Source organism: Strix aluco, chromosome 10 (assembly GCF_031877795.1).
Source record: "Strix aluco isolate bStrAlu1 chromosome 10, bStrAlu1.hap1, whole genome shotgun sequence".
Lineage (NCBI taxonomy): Eukaryota > Metazoa > Chordata > Aves > Strigiformes > Strigidae > Strix > Strix aluco.
In genome coordinates, this window is record NC_133940.1 from 15,424,762 (window position 1) to 15,441,873 (window position 17,112).

The 17,112-nt window shown below is 42.8% G+C and overlaps 1 long non-coding RNA gene across 3 annotated transcripts in view; it reads left to right on the forward strand.

Annotated features, from left to right (window-relative positions):
• LOC141927939 (uncharacterized) overlaps positions 1-17,112 on the forward strand; it is a 75,595-nt gene that overhangs the window by 22,808 nt on the left and 35,675 nt on the right. For all 3 annotated transcript variants that reach the window (XR_012624635.1, XR_012624634.1, XR_012624636.1), the window contains exon 3: positions 1,242-1,318. This is a non-coding gene — a long non-coding RNA (uncharacterized LOC141927939). The remainder of the gene's footprint in view (positions 1-1,241; positions 1,319-17,112) is intronic.

A 17,112-nucleotide genomic window follows, 5' to 3' on the forward strand; every position in this document is an offset into this window, starting at 1 on the left:
CAGGGACTGGAAGAGCCAGCATGACCAGTGGAAAGCAACAACAGCCCCTTCTCATTCACATGAAATATGGCAGGAGCTGATAGCAACTGCAGAAATTATCTTTTTAGACAGAAATTGATTTTCACAAGATTGCCAGTAGAGAAAAAGAGTGCACTGGCATTAGCAGAGCACATACAAATTCCAATGTTTGCTTCCACCCCTCCAAATGAACAAAACATCAAGAATTTTGACAGCGAAGGACCTGACCCTCTGAAAAGTAATTTTCAGTGGACCTGCAGATTCTCCTCCTGCAGGCTGAAGGACAAAAATAAGTATTCTTTCCCACGTGACAGTTTACTGCAGTCTACCTGCCGTTTTGGCCCGTGAGCACAGCATGTCTGAGCTGGCCAGCTTGGACAGCAGATAGATAAGTGCCTGAACAGCAGCTAGGGATGAATACATTTCTCTCTGTGTTCAATCTCTAAATGTCTCCTGCACTGTTCTGTAGCTTAATTTTGTGCCAGACATAAAAAAGGAGATAATGATTATTTAAGGGCAATAACAATGTTTATTTAAAACTATTGCATCTAAAACAGCAGCAAAAAATAGATTATACCTTTATATTCCAATATGCACAATAAAATTGTTGAATTAGCTCAGTATGTGCCAACAGGACATAGCTTGTTGCATCTTCTTCTTCTTTTCCTGTTATCAGCCACACCAATGATGGCAGAGAACATTTTGTCTTTGCTCCTTGAGGCAAGTCCTTACGCAGCATTACTTTTAAGCTGTTGATGATTTTCATGTCAAAAGCAACCAGATTTCAGGAGTCAAGCAGGGCTTGTCAGATGGTTTAGGATACTGGTATTGAGAGACTGAATGCAAAATAATCACTTACTTTGGGGAAGTGGAAGGCAATGGGGAATAAGACAGAGCCCGAAATGATGTATTTCCCTGTTGACATGTGCATCTGAGAGAGCCCTGAAATGTCAAAATCATAAAAAATTGTCCCAAAAGGTTTTAAATGATGGCAAGTATTACAGCCAAGCACCCAGTGATGCTTGAGCACCGCATAAGCCATGAGTGGAGCCAAGCAGGATGCAGCCAGCACCATGGGTCTGTCCTGGAGACAGAGGGGCTTTACAGGGTGGGGCTGATCATTGAATCACGCGCAATTCAGGCTGGAAGGGAGCTCAGGTCTGGAGGTTCAGCCACCACTCAGGGCCAGGCCAGCTCCTTCTGAAATGTAATTTCTCTTCTAGGGAATTTGACGAGTCCTCTTCGAGCAACTAGCTGAAATCTGTTCCACTGCACATCACCTGAGCACTGCCTGGTTGAGGTTTGTTTGTTTGTTTGAAAAATATTTTCTCCCTCCTTCTTGTAAACAAACAAGAAATATTTCCTGCTTCAAAACATGGAGGTGGGTGAGGGGAGAGGAGCATGGAGAGGGGGAGGAAACCAGGAGCACAGAGAGCAGGAAATATTCTCCCCATCTGTGGAGACAGGAGAGAGAAGGTGGGGAAGCCACCAACATACAAGTTATTAACAGGGTTGAGGATGTGTTATTTTACTTGCGATAACCGATGAAACCAGATAATAAAGGAAACCCATAATTTTTAAGGCAGATGAAAGGTAGTCAAGGAAACCCAATATCTTCCTTTCTTTACTGTCTAGCCTCAAGACAAACACATTCTCTGATACCGATGCCATCATGATAAAATCACATTTTAAAAATATCTATACCTGTGCTGCTAGTAGTGCTAGATTATTAAAATGATGAGAACTGTTCCCATTTGTCTGGCAATTCCATCACTGTGCCACTATTAACTAGTGCATCCCCGTTCGCCACCGGGAAGAAATATCTAGGGACAGCCTTCTCTGAGTGAATCACATGCTTAAGGACCATGGACTTCATTTAACAGATGAGGAAATGATTTGAAGTGCCATCAGACATGGGAATAAATGGCAATGTCTGTGCTGCTTTCAGAGGGGGTACCTCAATGTGTGTTGAGGTTCAGCTCCTGTTGTGAGAGAGGAAAGGTAGGGGTAGAAGCAGGAGCCTGGCGTGGGCCTCCTCCAGCTTTGGTGTCCCTCGCTGCTCCTCTCCACAGCAGCGATATGGGCTCCGTCCCGGGTGGACCTGGCATTACACAGTGGGGGATGTGATGGTAGCTAAGCTACAGCCAGCAAAAAACTTCCCATCCCCTCACGCACAGGCTCTGGTTATGAATTTAGGATCTAGCTCATCTTTGTTTCACCAACCAACGTTTTCCCTGCTTCTTCATGGCTGGATAAAGTAACTAGGCAGACGTGCTTTGTTAGTCATGTGCCTTACACTTAATTTTAGCATGTTAGGGAGAGTGCCCCTTTGGGTGGCTGACCAACCCAAAATTGCCTCTGGATTGACTTAGAAAAGGAGAGTGAGGCAGTGCAGTCCCAAGTGGCATGGTGTGGGAACTGACGTCAGGTCACATTTTATAAGAAATATTTACATGTCCGGGTCTGATAAAGCTTCATTGTGAAGCTGCCAGTTTCCTTCCAAGGGCTGCGAGGATGGCTCCATTGTGGCTCTGAAGGAAACAAGGATGGGGTGGAGACTCATCCAAAAAAATGCATGAAATATTTTACAGATGAACTATGGAGAATCAGAGGGAAGCAAGGGCAGGGCAGGGCAGGGTGGGAAGGGGAGTCTGCTGCACGCAGACAGCAGGCTACAGTCTTGGCTGACACTACGGGGCATTTGGCACTCCTAGGGCAGGGTAAATGCAGAGATAACTGGACAGGGATGTGGGTGTATAGCGCTTAGCTCTAAAAGGCTGAGTTTCCTGTGGCCTTTAGCACTTCTGCTATGCAGTTCTTGAGGTCTTAAACAGGAACAGAAAGGTCATCACCGCCTTCCCCCTGACTTGGGACTGCTCTAGATGCTTTGCTGCCTAGGGCTGCCCTAATTCACCCCATGCCTGTGGTGAGCTGCTGTGGTCTGGCAGCATCATCTTCCGAAAGAGCCTCCTCCCACAGCGAGAGCAGTCAAAAGCAGCTAAAGGGCAGAGTGTAAACCCTTATCCCGTGGAAATCCTGAGGGTTACAGGAGTTGCAACGTGGTCATGTTTCCACTGATAATGCACTTAGGTAGAACCAGAGGCTTCAATGCAGTTTTGTGCTTTTTCATCACATTTATTTGATTTTTCTGTGAATTTCTACCCAGATGATGATGATGACAATAATGTGGGAACTTGGAGTAAGATAGCAATAATAAGTAATTATAAGTAATAATCAGTTAGTCACGCTGAGCTCTCTAGACAGAGTGCTTTTCATTCCAAGTGATTCCCATGCACTTGCATGCGCTGGCTGAGATTGTCCCCATTAATTTCCTGCAGAAGCTGGGGCTGTAGCACTGCCAGGCAGTACCAGAATTGATCACGTCACTGTACTTGCATCTTGGTCTTACACAGATATTCTGTGCTATGGAGGACACAGATCATTAGGAAACTGCTTTTAGCTCATCTTTTACTCCTCAGCATCTGCCCTGCTTTCTCCTAACTGATGTTGATAATTGATAGTCCATCATGTTGCCTCAAAAGAGATCCAAACAGTAGGACGTGGTGCATGGATAGCACCGCCTGAGCAGCTGTGAGAACCTGCATGATTAAAGCCTTTTGTGCCTCAGTTTTCTCACCCATGGGGGTGGAACACCATGAAGTACCCTGGCACAGGCAGTGCTGGAGGGAAGCTAAGGTTTGCTGAGCACCAACTAAAAATGCGTTCGCCCATCAGCGGGACACAGCACTCTGGGGCGGAGTTGAGCAGCTGGTGAATAAATCCCAGCACCTTCCTGTGCCGTGTGGTTCCTTCAACCATCTGGTCCCACCTGCGAACCAAGCCTGGCTTGCAAGGTGCAAATCAGACTAGAAATAATTGCTCTCTCTGAGTGAGTAATGTGGAATTGCTGGCCTGTCCCCTAGCATTTCATATTAATGATCTCTCCTGAGGAGCAGAGAGGAGAGGGGGAAGAAAAATTGCAGCACAAAAATGAGTTGCCAGAGGCAGGTCCCTGGCATTCTTCTTTGGTTAATTTTTCCAACTTAAATAAACAGATGTAAAAAATGAGGTAGAGAAAATGGGGTTTCTCCTTTTTTTTTTTTTTAAATTTCAAATACTTATAGCATTAACCAAATCAGGCTTGATCATAAGCCATGTAGCACTGAATGAATGACACAGAAATTATATTCTAGTAATTCCAGGTGGGCAATTTACAGTGAGCATTTTAAATTTAATAGGGATTTTACTGGGGAATGCATGTATATAGACAGATCAACCACAGGACCAGTAGTCCCACCAGTGGCACAAGCAGACACTGTGTTTTTCCAGGGTTTGTGGAAATGCAAACCTGTCTTGGGGGCTTTGAAGCCAGGTTGATATCAATTAATGTAGGAGCAACAGTTTTCCATCCTTCAGTGAATTGGGGTGTTGTTCGTAAGTGTGACACCCCATACAGATGCCCAGAGTGCATCTGATTTGGGTACCAGTCCTTTAGCACATACACCCTGAAGATAAATACATTTTGACAGTATCCATGGACACTGGCAAAAAAGATAAACCATGTTTTTTCTCTGCACTCAATGATTTTTGCAGAGGAGAAATATTTCAGATGCTGTTGCTTGATTGAAAAAAAATAAAGTAAACCAGAAGCTGAGAAACTTTAGGACTGATTTCTGACAACAGTTACAAGAGGCTTAGTGGCTGAACTTTCAGTGTTCCAATAAGATAAAGTGGAATAGAAAATTGACATGATAAAAGAAGAGATTGGTGAAATAGACATTTTTGATGTGCCACCCTGAAATATACTGTATTTCATTAAATAATTCCTTCAGCTGAAGGAATAACATTTAAGTGCAATAAGATTAGGAATTTAAAGGACTTCAAGAGAGCTTCATTTCTCAGAGTGCACATTCAGGGACATTCTGACATTTAATTTCTTAGCAAAATGTAAAGTGAAGCTAGAAAATAGGACACAATTAACATTTACTTAAAACTTGGATACAGTTTTGCATCAGTTCAAACAATGTAATCAGAATGAATGAATAATTTGCTCAGTGACTTTGCCTCTATTTCTGCTTACAAATGTTTTGTGAACAGCTTGCAGTTTTCTCAAATATACCCATTCTTTTCTGGGAGGTACCAGTTATTTGTCAGATAAATTTTATGAGTAATTCCAGTCTTTTCTTGCTCAGTTCTATATTTAGATTTTCTGCTGCGGTGTCTAATATTGAGTGGGGGCTTAGGTCACCCATTACTATTTCTGTTCTCTGACTGAGTGCAAATGCATATGGTTCTGAGCACCATACTTAACTTCAAATGTCCTCTAATTTCTGTTAATATACTTGTCCTCTCCAACACTGGTCAGAAATGAATTTAAAAGGAAAGTGTACAAATATTAATTGACCTCAGCACCATTTTGAGCTGCTGTGGCAGATATTTGATGTACTACTTTCTCAGTTCTAATTTTTAAAACACTGAATACAAAAATCTGCAGCAACATTTAGTAGAGGTGGTTGGAAGTTGCCTCTCAACCTAGGACTTTTCTTTGCCATTGCCCTCTCTAGAGAGCAAGCTTAGATGACCAACCTAGATTGAAAACCTCATTGTTAGATATCCAAATCTACATGAAAATCCTGTTTGAAGTAAATAAATATCCCAAAAATCTCAGAAGCATTTTGTTGAAGTAACAGCTTCCTAGCAGAAAAAAAAAAGTTTTAGCAGACATTTCAGTCACTGTTGTCTATTTTTGTATAATTGCAAATGCATGCTGACCCTCAATATTATATCTGGGCTTAAATCTACAATTTTGCTTAGAATATTTGCTACGATTCCTCCTCTTTAAGCATGGGTCAGACTGATAGGCACAAATATCTGTTTATATCCTGATGAACGCAAATTAGACCCTCAGTGCATCATTGACTTTTTGTGGGCTACTGAAGAGCAACGCTGCTGTATCTCCATGCTGCTACCCCCTACTATTTAAAGCCATTTTTTGCTATAAACTACTAGGGAAGGAACGATCATAATTTGAAATGGAGACATTAGTGCTCAGGAGGTTTCCTCGTATTATTCAGGGCTCCATGTGGAATTTCAGATCCATTCACATCGCCAACTGCTGCAATGGAAATTTCAGGTGCTGTGCACACTTGCTCTATGTCTCCACAGGTGTTTCTCTGAATATAGGCTTTCTGTTACCCAGTTTGGATGCTGAACATTGAAGTCTTAAGTGTTTGATTCAAAATTCAACAAATAATGAACACCAAGGGTACAATTCTACATTCCATTAACAAAGAAAATCTCCTTTGGGAGTGAAAAACAAAGTATTCTACAATTTTACCTTGAATTCTCCACCTGAAGGAGGTTTTCAGAAAAGGAGCTGGCTGGTGTGGTGCTATGGCATGTGCCTAAGTGACAAGAAGGGCTGAGGTCCACTCCTGCTTCTGCTCCATTGTAGGCTGCCCCATGTCACTTTACTGGGGGTGGGTTCAGAAACCCAGACATCACAGACACCATGAAGGAGGTGCATGGGCCAGTGGACGTTGGCTTGAGGCTTGGAGGTCCATGAGAGGAATCATGGCTGTCTTATATGACCTGAGGGTTGTCCTGCTGAGCTGTGTTTCCTCACTTCTAAACCAGAGCTACGTGCCTGACCCTACTTTAGGAGGGTGTAGTGAGGTGGTGTACACTGAAGCAGTGAGGCATTTTGGTACGTGGTGATGTGTGTGAGCAGTGGAGCGAAGACAAACCTACACTGGTTTAATCTAACTAGCTTCAGGGTTGGTAGTTGTTCCTCTGCTGCAACAGGCCGGATTGGTATAGTAATGGTGTAATTCCAGCGGGAATGACTTTCATGACCTGTGGCTATTTTTTCTGCAAGATGGTTGTGAGCAGACATCTTTTTTTAACTGTCCTTGGCAGATGGTTGTTTTACTAAGGTCCAGGTTCCTCTTACCTAAGTTTAGATACTTAACTGAGGCTCTCGAGAGAGATGGGCACCTGCAAAGGGGATTCAGATATTTGATGGATTAAACTTCTGTTTGCTGATGTCCCTCTCTTCACTGACAGTATGGGGGTGTTGACAGTGTGGGGGTGAAGGGCTCCTACATTCATAATTTAGGTGACTGTTTTAGTAGCTTGCAGCATGTATTTTCATGTGGCTTCTGCCAGATTTTTCTACACAACTTAAGAGTTGAGACTCATGGCTATCTGTGTGCTAAGTCAGTGTGCTCAAAATCCCAGCAGAGGTTGTTTCCAGCTCACTGGAGAGCTATTCATCTACACTGTGCTCACTGGCAAGCTGTTAGTCTTTCCTTGTATTTTTTTCCTTTTTCATGGAGTTTCTTCTAGTAGACCAAATCAGAGATTTATGCAAAAACTGTTTAAAAATGACTGCACTGTTCAGTGGCTGTGTTAGAAAAACCTGTGCAGGTGTTCCTGCAAACCAACATTTTTAGCTTGGTGGACTGCCTGACTGCTATGTTCGTCATTGGGTTTTAAGTTGTTCACTGTTTTCAAGGAAGTTTCTTGTTTCCCTACTAGAAAAAGACGTGGAAGTGGAAACAAATATCAGAGCATATCACAAAATCTTTTAGTAATCAGTAGGTTGAACTGGTCTTGACCATCTACTTATAGCATAGTTATATGCTGGAAACTTGCAGAACAGACCATGGTTATATGTTTAAGAATTTTTCTAAGTAATTTCCTTTAGTAAAGACAAGGTGAGGTGAGTTCAAAAAAGAGCTAACAGCTCTGAGATTAATGGGTGGATTTAAAGGATGAGTAGGAGAATTAGTAGTCATGACTCACTGGCCAGGCCTACTGTTCAAGAGTACTTCTAAATCGAAGATGTGCAAGCTCAAGAAACCTGATAACCAGATCTGACCTCTGAACCACGCTGTTAGATATAGAAATGTTAGAATCCCCATGGTGATCGCACGAATGCTCTTGGTCTCAACAGGAGCACTGAACGTTGCTGCTGTTTTCAGGTGCTTCTGCTCAATTCAGATTCAAATCCAGAGCTTGATCCATCTTTGTTTTCCAAGCTTTTTAGAAAAGAACAGTCGATGGTGAAAAAAATGTAGTGGCACAGAACGCAATGCCATTTCAGTGGTGGATCAGAGCAAAGGCCAAAGAGAAGAAAGCGGTTTTCCTTGCTGTGTCTTTCATTAAACAGCAAAGTCAAGAGAGGCTCTGTTGAAATGAGAAAACTGTGATGTTTTGGAGGAAGGGGAATTGCAGCTAGCAATCATAACCTGAAATGACCATTACCATACAACTGTAACCATAGCTACTCCTCTTTGAAAAGAAGTGCAGTGAGATGTATAAAACCATCTTTATTAATGACAAACTGAATGACTGTCATACCCGCTTGGAGCAAAACAAACCATCCTTTAATACAGCTTTTGGTAAAGCTTTATTCCTAGTGTGTTTTGCTGAGAAAATGGAAGAGGGAAGGTGAGGGCATGATAAAAATGAAAAGACCTGCCATGATTCTAAGTTATATTTTAACTTAATCCACGTAAGAGGAACATATTCCAAGAAAATGTGGCCAATACTTAAAAAAAAATTCAATCTGTTGCTACACTAGATAAACTGCAGTGGACTGTGTATAAACACACGTAGGCAGCATGTAACCAAAAAAAAGTCTCTATTAGTAGACGAGATTGCATGACAGGCCACTTAGGTGTTTCTAGAAGAATGCAGCATTACCATTTTAAATCAACCAGTTTCTGCTCATAATTAAAACACCGTGAATCAGAAACAACCTTGCTGACCGCAGCATGGTGATTTCTCTTCACAGGTTTAGCTCAGCACAGAATATCATGCAGGAGTACGAGGGAGCTCAGCTTTTATTCCTGAATAATGTCCAACAGAAATAAAAATTCTGAGAATTTCTTTCAGACAGCAGTGGTTTAAGATTTTCAGATCAGATTTAAGAAATTCTTCCAAATCCAGCCAAAAGACAGCAGACCAGGTGTTTACCAGTCACTTTTGGAAATAAAAGAAAGAAAAATTCATCTGTTTACCAGTCTATGAGTGAGTCTGAAAAAATCCTCATGTCCTGTACTGGAAAACAAAGTGTGCTGAGAGCTCGAGAATTCCCAAGGCAATAGGAGATATATGCTTATAGAAAGGCAGGTATTGCAATAAGATAAGTAAACAATTGTAAATTGCAGATAGATGTGGAAAGAACAAAAAGGATTAGGTAGAAGGAAGGGCTTTTGTTGGGAGTGCAATTAAATATTTGTCTTTTGTGCTATGTCCTTAAGAAACTGTAGGGCAAACTGAACATTTTTCAGAGGATGTGTGTAAAGAGATTTCTTTTCCCCCCTTTTTCTTTTGAGTCCTATATATATTTGCTACAGGAGATTCATTGTTTCAGTGACTGATTTCTATAATCTAGCTGTTATGGTAAGCATCCAAGGATGAAGGAAATAGTTAAGAGTGCTTGCAATTTTCATAGACAGTGGCAGAATTGTGGTGCACATAAGGGCACTGAGGTTTTTAGCAGCATTTGTTTTTTAATACAGTATTGCCCACCACCAGCATTTCCAGACCAGCTGTTTCACTGCTTGCTCCTCTCCAAAAATTATTATATTGGCTTAAAAAGAAAGAGAATGAGATCTCCTCTAACAGGGCAATGAGCTGAAGGGCTCCATGTAGTTGATGGTCAAAGGGAAACTGCCTCAAATGTGTGTAAAGGGCTGGAGACCAAAACCTGGCTCTACATCTATCTCCCTACGAAATGTGTCCCTTGCAGGGACAGCAGAGGATGGCCCCTTGGCTTTTGGGGCTACCGTTCTCTGCTGCAAACAACAGGTAGATGCCCAGGGAGGGCCCAAGAAGACTGTGCTGCATGTTAAGGGACCTACCAGGGATTGCCCTTTGCAGGCTTTGCCATCTGTTTTTATACAACTTCATGCTTCATTTCTTCATGCTTTGGCCCTCAAATTCAGTTGTCCCCAGATCCAGCTTGCTGTGATAAACCCTACTAGCTATTAGATGACCACTGAGGCAGCTTGTGTACCTCTCAGTCCTTCTTTTCATTTTTCGGAAGTCAGTATATCTTTCCTCAGAAACAGTCCAGGGCCAGGCTTCAGGCAATGTTCAGCCTTTCAGTATAGGTCAGAACACCACCTTTTTTCTTTTTGTTTGTTTTCTTTTTCTCCCTGTGGAAGTGATTGAATCTGGGTTAAGGCAGGTAGTTGAGAACCAATCTACACCACCAAATTGAATCTCTTTTCAGTTTTTCTCCTTTGCCGTGTGCACTTTTCAGTACTTACACAAGTGATAAAAACTTTTCACCTGTTGCTCTGAGTTGCTTCCTTGTGTGTGATTTGTCTTGCAATCTATGTGTTCTTCTGTATTAAATTTTAATAAGTTGCTTTAAATTGTAATAAGTTGTAGCAGCCAAAAATAATTCACACATCACAGTGGTGTTCTTTCTTTCTGCAGGGCAGAGGCTGTTTATTTTCTTTAAGTCTCTCTTTTTCTCTTCTTCCATTAATACATACTCATACAATAATACATACTTTTGCTCTCATCCAAGCTCTTACTTCATAATAAACAAATCAGCAGCTAGACAGTCATCAATACTCTTATCCCACAAACAGTTCCATACCACACAGGCAGTCTCAGTGCTGCCATTTTCTTCACCACACTAGCACAGCCTGGTATCTCTCTTCAAAGGCCTGTTTCTCCTCCAAACCTTGCTGCTTCTCCAAGCCAGCGCAGGACAGAGCTCCTGAGCAGAGCTCTCCACCTTCACTGAGCTCCCCAAAGCAGACCAGCTGATGTCAATTTGGCTCTTAAGTATTGAATCTCCCACAGCTGTGCAGGGCTGACAGGCCAATGCCACCTGCCTCTTAATTATTTACCAGTAACACATGATTTGACTCTTAACATATTGAATCCCCCACAGCTGCACAGAGCTGACACTCCCACATTCTTCTATACTTTGGCAGAAACAGTACGGTACAGCTCTCCCTTCAAGGTTCAGAAGGTTTTCTGGATAGCTAGGAAGGATTTGGGCTCCCTACCTTTTCCCCTTCTGTCATCCTTGCTGCAATTAGACATTGCAGCTGGGAATAGTCATCCCCTCTGTGGTGGTCTTCAGGGATCTGGGAAACCTCTTGTGAGTCTTTCAACACAAGGGCACAGAGATGGCTGTCAGGTGGGACCATGCCATCTGGTTTCCCCCAAACCAAAGGTTGACCAGAAGCTGCTGGTGAGGATGTCCTGTGTAAACCCAACCCCCATGCATGGGCTTCATTTGCAGCTTGGCAGATCCCTGCAGTTCCACATGCTCAGAAGCCTCATGGGAGACAACGCATCTGTCCACTTTCAGCTGTGCAGTACCAACACACTTTGCTATTTCCATGGTTCGAGGCATTGGTGACCACAGAGAAAAATATGTCTTTTCAACCACATCCGTAATTCTTTACTTGTGCTGAAAGAAAAGTAAGTAAATTCTTTGTAATGCCTTAACCTTTGTCCTAGTAATATGTATCACTTTCATTGTCACTGATTCTTGAAAAACAGTACTATTAGATTACAAAATTGAGATTCTTTTATTTTCACAATCAAGTGTCTTTTGCTTGTATCATGTTCCACTTATTTTCTCTAGTAGATGCACTGTTATTTTTTATATTTTCTCAGTACTTAAGAGAAGTTATGCTAGAAATACTTTTGTGATCCATGCTGTTTGCTGACTTATGACTGACATGCACTATGAGTAATTGTGGAAATTATTCTGCATCAATGACAGTAAATATTGGTGTCCGTTTTCTTCCACAGAAAATTATTTCTGTGCTTGTTCCAGAAACTGAAATGACTCTTGTTTCTTTGAAAGGAATTATCTTAAATTGCTGATATATTTCCACCACTGTTATTGTCAGGATCCCATTCAAGGACAGGATGTGATTTTTTTTTTTTTTTTTTAAGAATTTAAAAATACTGAATTGCTTGGATTCAACCTGCCATAAAGATTGTGTGAACTGTTCTGCAGTGCACTTGACTACAAATAAGATGACTAGGAGAAGCTAAACAGTCTTCAGCAAGTTTAGTTCACTTTCAGCCACTCATAATCCTTCTCCCAGTCATTCCCAGTTCACTGCTTTACTTTGACTCACAAGTACTGCAGCAGTGAATACTGCAGGTGCTGCTGCACTGTTGGCTGAATGGGGCAGGTTGCTTCAGCTGCTCTGTCAGGAGCCTGGCTATGGGGGCTGCATTGTTCATTTTCCATGTGTCTTGGGACACTCAGTTAAAACATCTCTGAAGGACAGTGATGCAGTGCTCCCATCTCTCTCTGATGGCTGCGATGCTTCCTCCCACACATGGGAGAATAAGCAGGTAAACTACTTGGAAACAACACTCCATACTCCTTGATATTATCATTAGGGCAGACACAGAAGAAACAGAAAAACATGGGGCAAACACAACATTTTGAAGTAGCAAAAGACCAAGTTTCTAGTAGCCTCACCAGATAACTGAGTGTTGCCAGGTTGGAAGGGACCTCTGAAGCTTGTCTCATCTATCCTGCTGTTCAAAACAGGACCAACTTTAGCCATAGATTAGTTTGCTCTGGGACATAAAGCCTCTATGTGTCTTAGTCTCCCCTGCTGACTACTGTTCTGAGTAGATGCAAGCTGGTTGGAAATTTGGCTGTAGGTGGACATGTTGAAGTTGACTTGCATTTTCTGCTTTCATAAAAGCTGCTCTGGCTTGGATTCTTTGAGGAAATGCTTCTTACGGACAGATGTTTTAAAATGACAAAATTAAGGCATCTGCTACTGTTGTGGCTGGTGTTAGTCTGCAGTTTCTATTCTGTGCCTCTGTATTTTGCATTTCACTTACTGTGGTCAATGAAAATAGAGGATTGTTATGTTTTGGTTCAACTTCCTGTTCATATCTGTGTTCTCCATCTGACTCTCTCAATGGCTCCCTGTGAAGTCTGAGACCACAAGCTTTTCCTGCCTGCCTCCATGGGATAGTTCATCTGGTTTTAGTGCTGCCACTAAAAGTGTGTACATTGTTAGTGAAATCTGATGTGCTGCAATGCTCTTTTAAAAGAAAGTTTAGCATCAGTCTTTGGCCAAACTTTAGATATTAACAGCCCATTAATATTAACAGCTCATCTCGTGAAGATCAGATTAAATGAAAGGCCCAAAAATTCCCATTAGGGAGGTCTTTGGTTTGCTGAGGGATGGGCGGACAGGGTGAACCCTACAGTGAGGAGGGAGGGATGTCTATAGGTCTTTAGGTGCCTGTCCTGTGTGTAGCCATACACTACCCACCTCTGCTGAGTACAAAGTGTGGAAAGAAACACATTTCTTCAGTAGTGTGAGCTTCAGCTTATCCCTAAGGGAGCTACAAGGACGCATAGGAACTCTGCACTGCAGGAGAAGATGGAAAGCCAAGTCTCTAAGAAGAAAGTAGTGGGAGCAAAACTCAGCTTCTGGTGTGGAGAGCAGCACAGGTCCTGTACCCAGACCTGCGTGTGCTGGAAATGCTGGAGGAGCGTTTCCCCGCTGCCTGCATGGCTTAATCTTGCCAAAGTCTATACAAACTGCTTGGTGCTCCACAGCAGGGCTGGTCCTAAAGAAAATACCACAAACCATCAGAGTCTGGAGAGCAGAGTGTCTTTGGAGTTGAGAGCCGCATCTTCTAAATGTTAAGGGGCATGTCACAGGAGATGCTTAACAGATGCAAAAGGTCACCACTGCTCAAGCTTTCAGTAAAACAAAGGCCAACTATTTTTAACTTAATTTCAAGTGGGAAGCCTAAAGCTATAAGCTGGCCTGATTGCAGAAGGCCTAGACTTCTGTGATAATCAGAGCTGTATGCATAATGTGAGCCCATGACTGCATATGCTGCAAGCTGTGTCCAAAATCTGTTCTGACCTCTGCTAATGACGTGACGCCCACAGTTGCAGACAGGGCCTGACCTTGTGAAGTCCTGCAAATACTGCACTAAAAATCCATTCCTGTCTTGGAGAGTTACTGTAAGAGACAGCGAGTTCATGGACTAAAGGTGGGGGTTAACAGAGACACACATAAATAATTTGCATTACTTAGTAGTGCCCCCATCTTCAGCTGTCCACTACAAATAAGTGAAAAAGCAAGAGAGTGATTGCCAGGCAAATGGGACAGACACCGTAAGATCCATAGCAAAGGGATCCTGTGTTCTGCTTGGAGAATCCAGGGCTACTTAGATGTGTTCTCTACAGGACACAGAGATTTGACTCCAAGGCTATTTTCAAAAATGAGTATACATGTTTTCTTTTTAAGACAGATCTGCAGAGATCATGTTAATGGCAGGAGTATAAGCATTGACAGGAGAAAGTCTGCATCTCTGTTTTGTATGGCTTTCTTCACCCTGGTGTTAGAGCCAAGAGAAGCCAAGTTCTCGTCCCGGATCATTTCCTGACATTTCTCAGTGCTGCTGTAGAAAGTGGGATTGTGGATGTAGGTCTTTGTTCATATTTGTTTCTGGTATTGAGTAAAAGGTACTTTGACTTCTTGGTGAACTTTATAAATCCAGCAGGATCTGAACATCATCTCAGATGGGTAAGCAGTGCCAGAGTTGCACCACACTTCCTGAAAACTTGTCGTCTTTCTGGTGTGGCAGAGATGTGTCAAGAAGAAAAAAAAAAATGCAAGTTTGGGCCAGCCTTATTCCTCCTGAAATAGTATTTGCAGTAGGCCTTTTCTCAAATTGACAGAGGGCATATGGAATATTTTTCTGATTTCTTAACAGTCTGTCAGTGCAGGCCTAATGCTTAGCAAGGCACACTTTTTCCATTGCAGTGATAGGCATGAGTGCTCAGCTGGTTTTCTGTGCAGTTATGAAACCAGATCACTTTCTGATTATGGCACTCAAGGGGACCTGGGGAATGGGAAGTCTTTTTTCTAAGAATAAGCTTGGAAGGCTTTTAAGTAGAGGAGCCGTTTGTTTCATTGATGGTTGCTAAGAGCTTGGGACAGAGCATAGCTCTGATCCTGGAGTGCCCGAGCACATCGGTTCACTTGGATTGACAGTTTGCAAATGTGTCGTTGGGTGGCTGCCAGGTACGCCATGAGGTCACTGCCTGCAGCAGTGATTTAGGCAAAACTGGAAAGATTTTGTATCCAAATTAATAAATGGAACTCAGCCTGGGCCTGTTCTTTTCACCAGCTCTGGTAGGAAGCAGTCATCAGGCTGACAGCCCCGTCTGCAGCTGACAGACCACTGCAGCTTGTTGTCGTCAGAGCAAATGGTGCCTGTTACCCAAATAGATGACCCCACAGTTAGAAGCACTGTTTGATCCTATGGCTCCCACTCCTCAGCTGCTGATCAGACCGATGTCTTCCTTTGTGCTAGGGCAGGTGATCCTACAGCTCAGCTCCTGAGTCAAACTTTGTATTTCAAAAGGAAATACTGCTATTGCCGTGATGGCTATTTTCAACGAGCAGGTTTTTTCTCCCCTGAGCACAGGCAGGGAGCATGCATGGCTGCTGCTGTTTCTAGATGTTATGATACTGTCAGCCTGTTCCATTTTTTGAAGCGGCACAAAATGGTACTGTGAGAGCCTTGGAGCTGTGCTCAGTATAAAGCCCAGCTACCTCTCTGGTGTTTGTCATCCTGTTGGATCTGATAAGTGACCCAGACCTCCTGAACACCTCCAGCATAGTTCTCTCCTTAGCACTCTGCATTAGTGCCACATGCTTTTGAGGAAACCAGCATGTCTCCAGGTTGTCAAAGTGTATGAGATCACAGATACACATTTTCATCTTATTTGTAGGACTCCTCTGTCCCCCAGCTATCCTAGGTGCTGTGGAGGTCAGTGAGCAGGTATTGCTTACACTTGCCTATAAATTTCCATTGAAAAACAGTGATTCTTTGGGAATCTCAGTACAGGACCAGCTGTTTGGGGATGCCAAACTGGATCATAGTTGAGCTATTGACCTCACTTTTCTATCATGGCACAGAGATGTTACGTGGTTTTTTTAGAAGTCATTATAGATCTCTTAGCATGGGAGGCTCCTGGTCTTACTCTTTCAGTGAGAGGGTTAGATCTGCAGTGAGGTATTTCTGGTAAGACCCTCTCTCAAACTGACGAGAACAAGATCCAGTCAATGATCAGTTTTAATAGTTTCCTAGGCTGAATTACATACTTGTTTTATGTGCGTGCACACACACACACACAAACCCTGATATATTTGATGTTGTACTTGTGGTTGCCTTGGAGGGAAGCCTCAACATTTTCCATATTCAACACAGATTAAATCTTTTTTCATTTTTCTTCAAAATTTTGCAGTGAGAGTGAAATTAATACTTCTTACCTCAACTTCAAAGCAAGCAACCAAACCTCTCAGGGTCCATATCCCAGTGCGTGCAGATCAGCTTAACTGCAGCAATGGCAGTGGAGTTGCAAGAGTGATAGGGCCCTTACTTTTTCCATGAATTCCACAAGAAATGACAGATCAAATACTTCCTCCTCCAGGTTTGCAAGGACTGAGTCCTATAGCCTTGTGTGGAGCCTTTCCCATATTTCACCCTGTCCATCATAAAGCACCACACTAGGAGTTTGTACCTAACAACCTCCCTCTGCTCTTTGGGACAACAGCCTCACAAACCAAAACCGAGTTGCATTTCCATAGCGTCCTGCAGTGCACCCTCACTGGGCACTTTCCAGGGTTGGCCATTACAATTAATTAAGAGCAGTGCAGTGGAGCAAGGGGTTAAATGCCTATCTCAGTTAGTTTCAAAGCTGTTGCAGATTGCACGCTCCAAATCACAGAAGGGAGCTGATGCCACGGGTGAGGAGCAATGGTTAAAAGAGCCCTGGCTGCTTCCCAGAGAGCTGAAGTACTAATTAGGGCCATGGACAGTCAGCTAATTCAGACCTTAATGAGCCCTAAGGGACTGTGAGATAACAAAAGCTCAGATGGGTACACCACTGTGCAGCCTTGAAGCAGTGCTGCTTTATTAATAAGAGCCTTGACAATAGGTGTGGCATCGTACATGCAACTGGGAGGAAACTGTGGAAAAGGAGCCTGTGAAATTTGTACAGTGGAGGCAAGTTCAGCCTTCTCTAATGGCAGCTTTCAC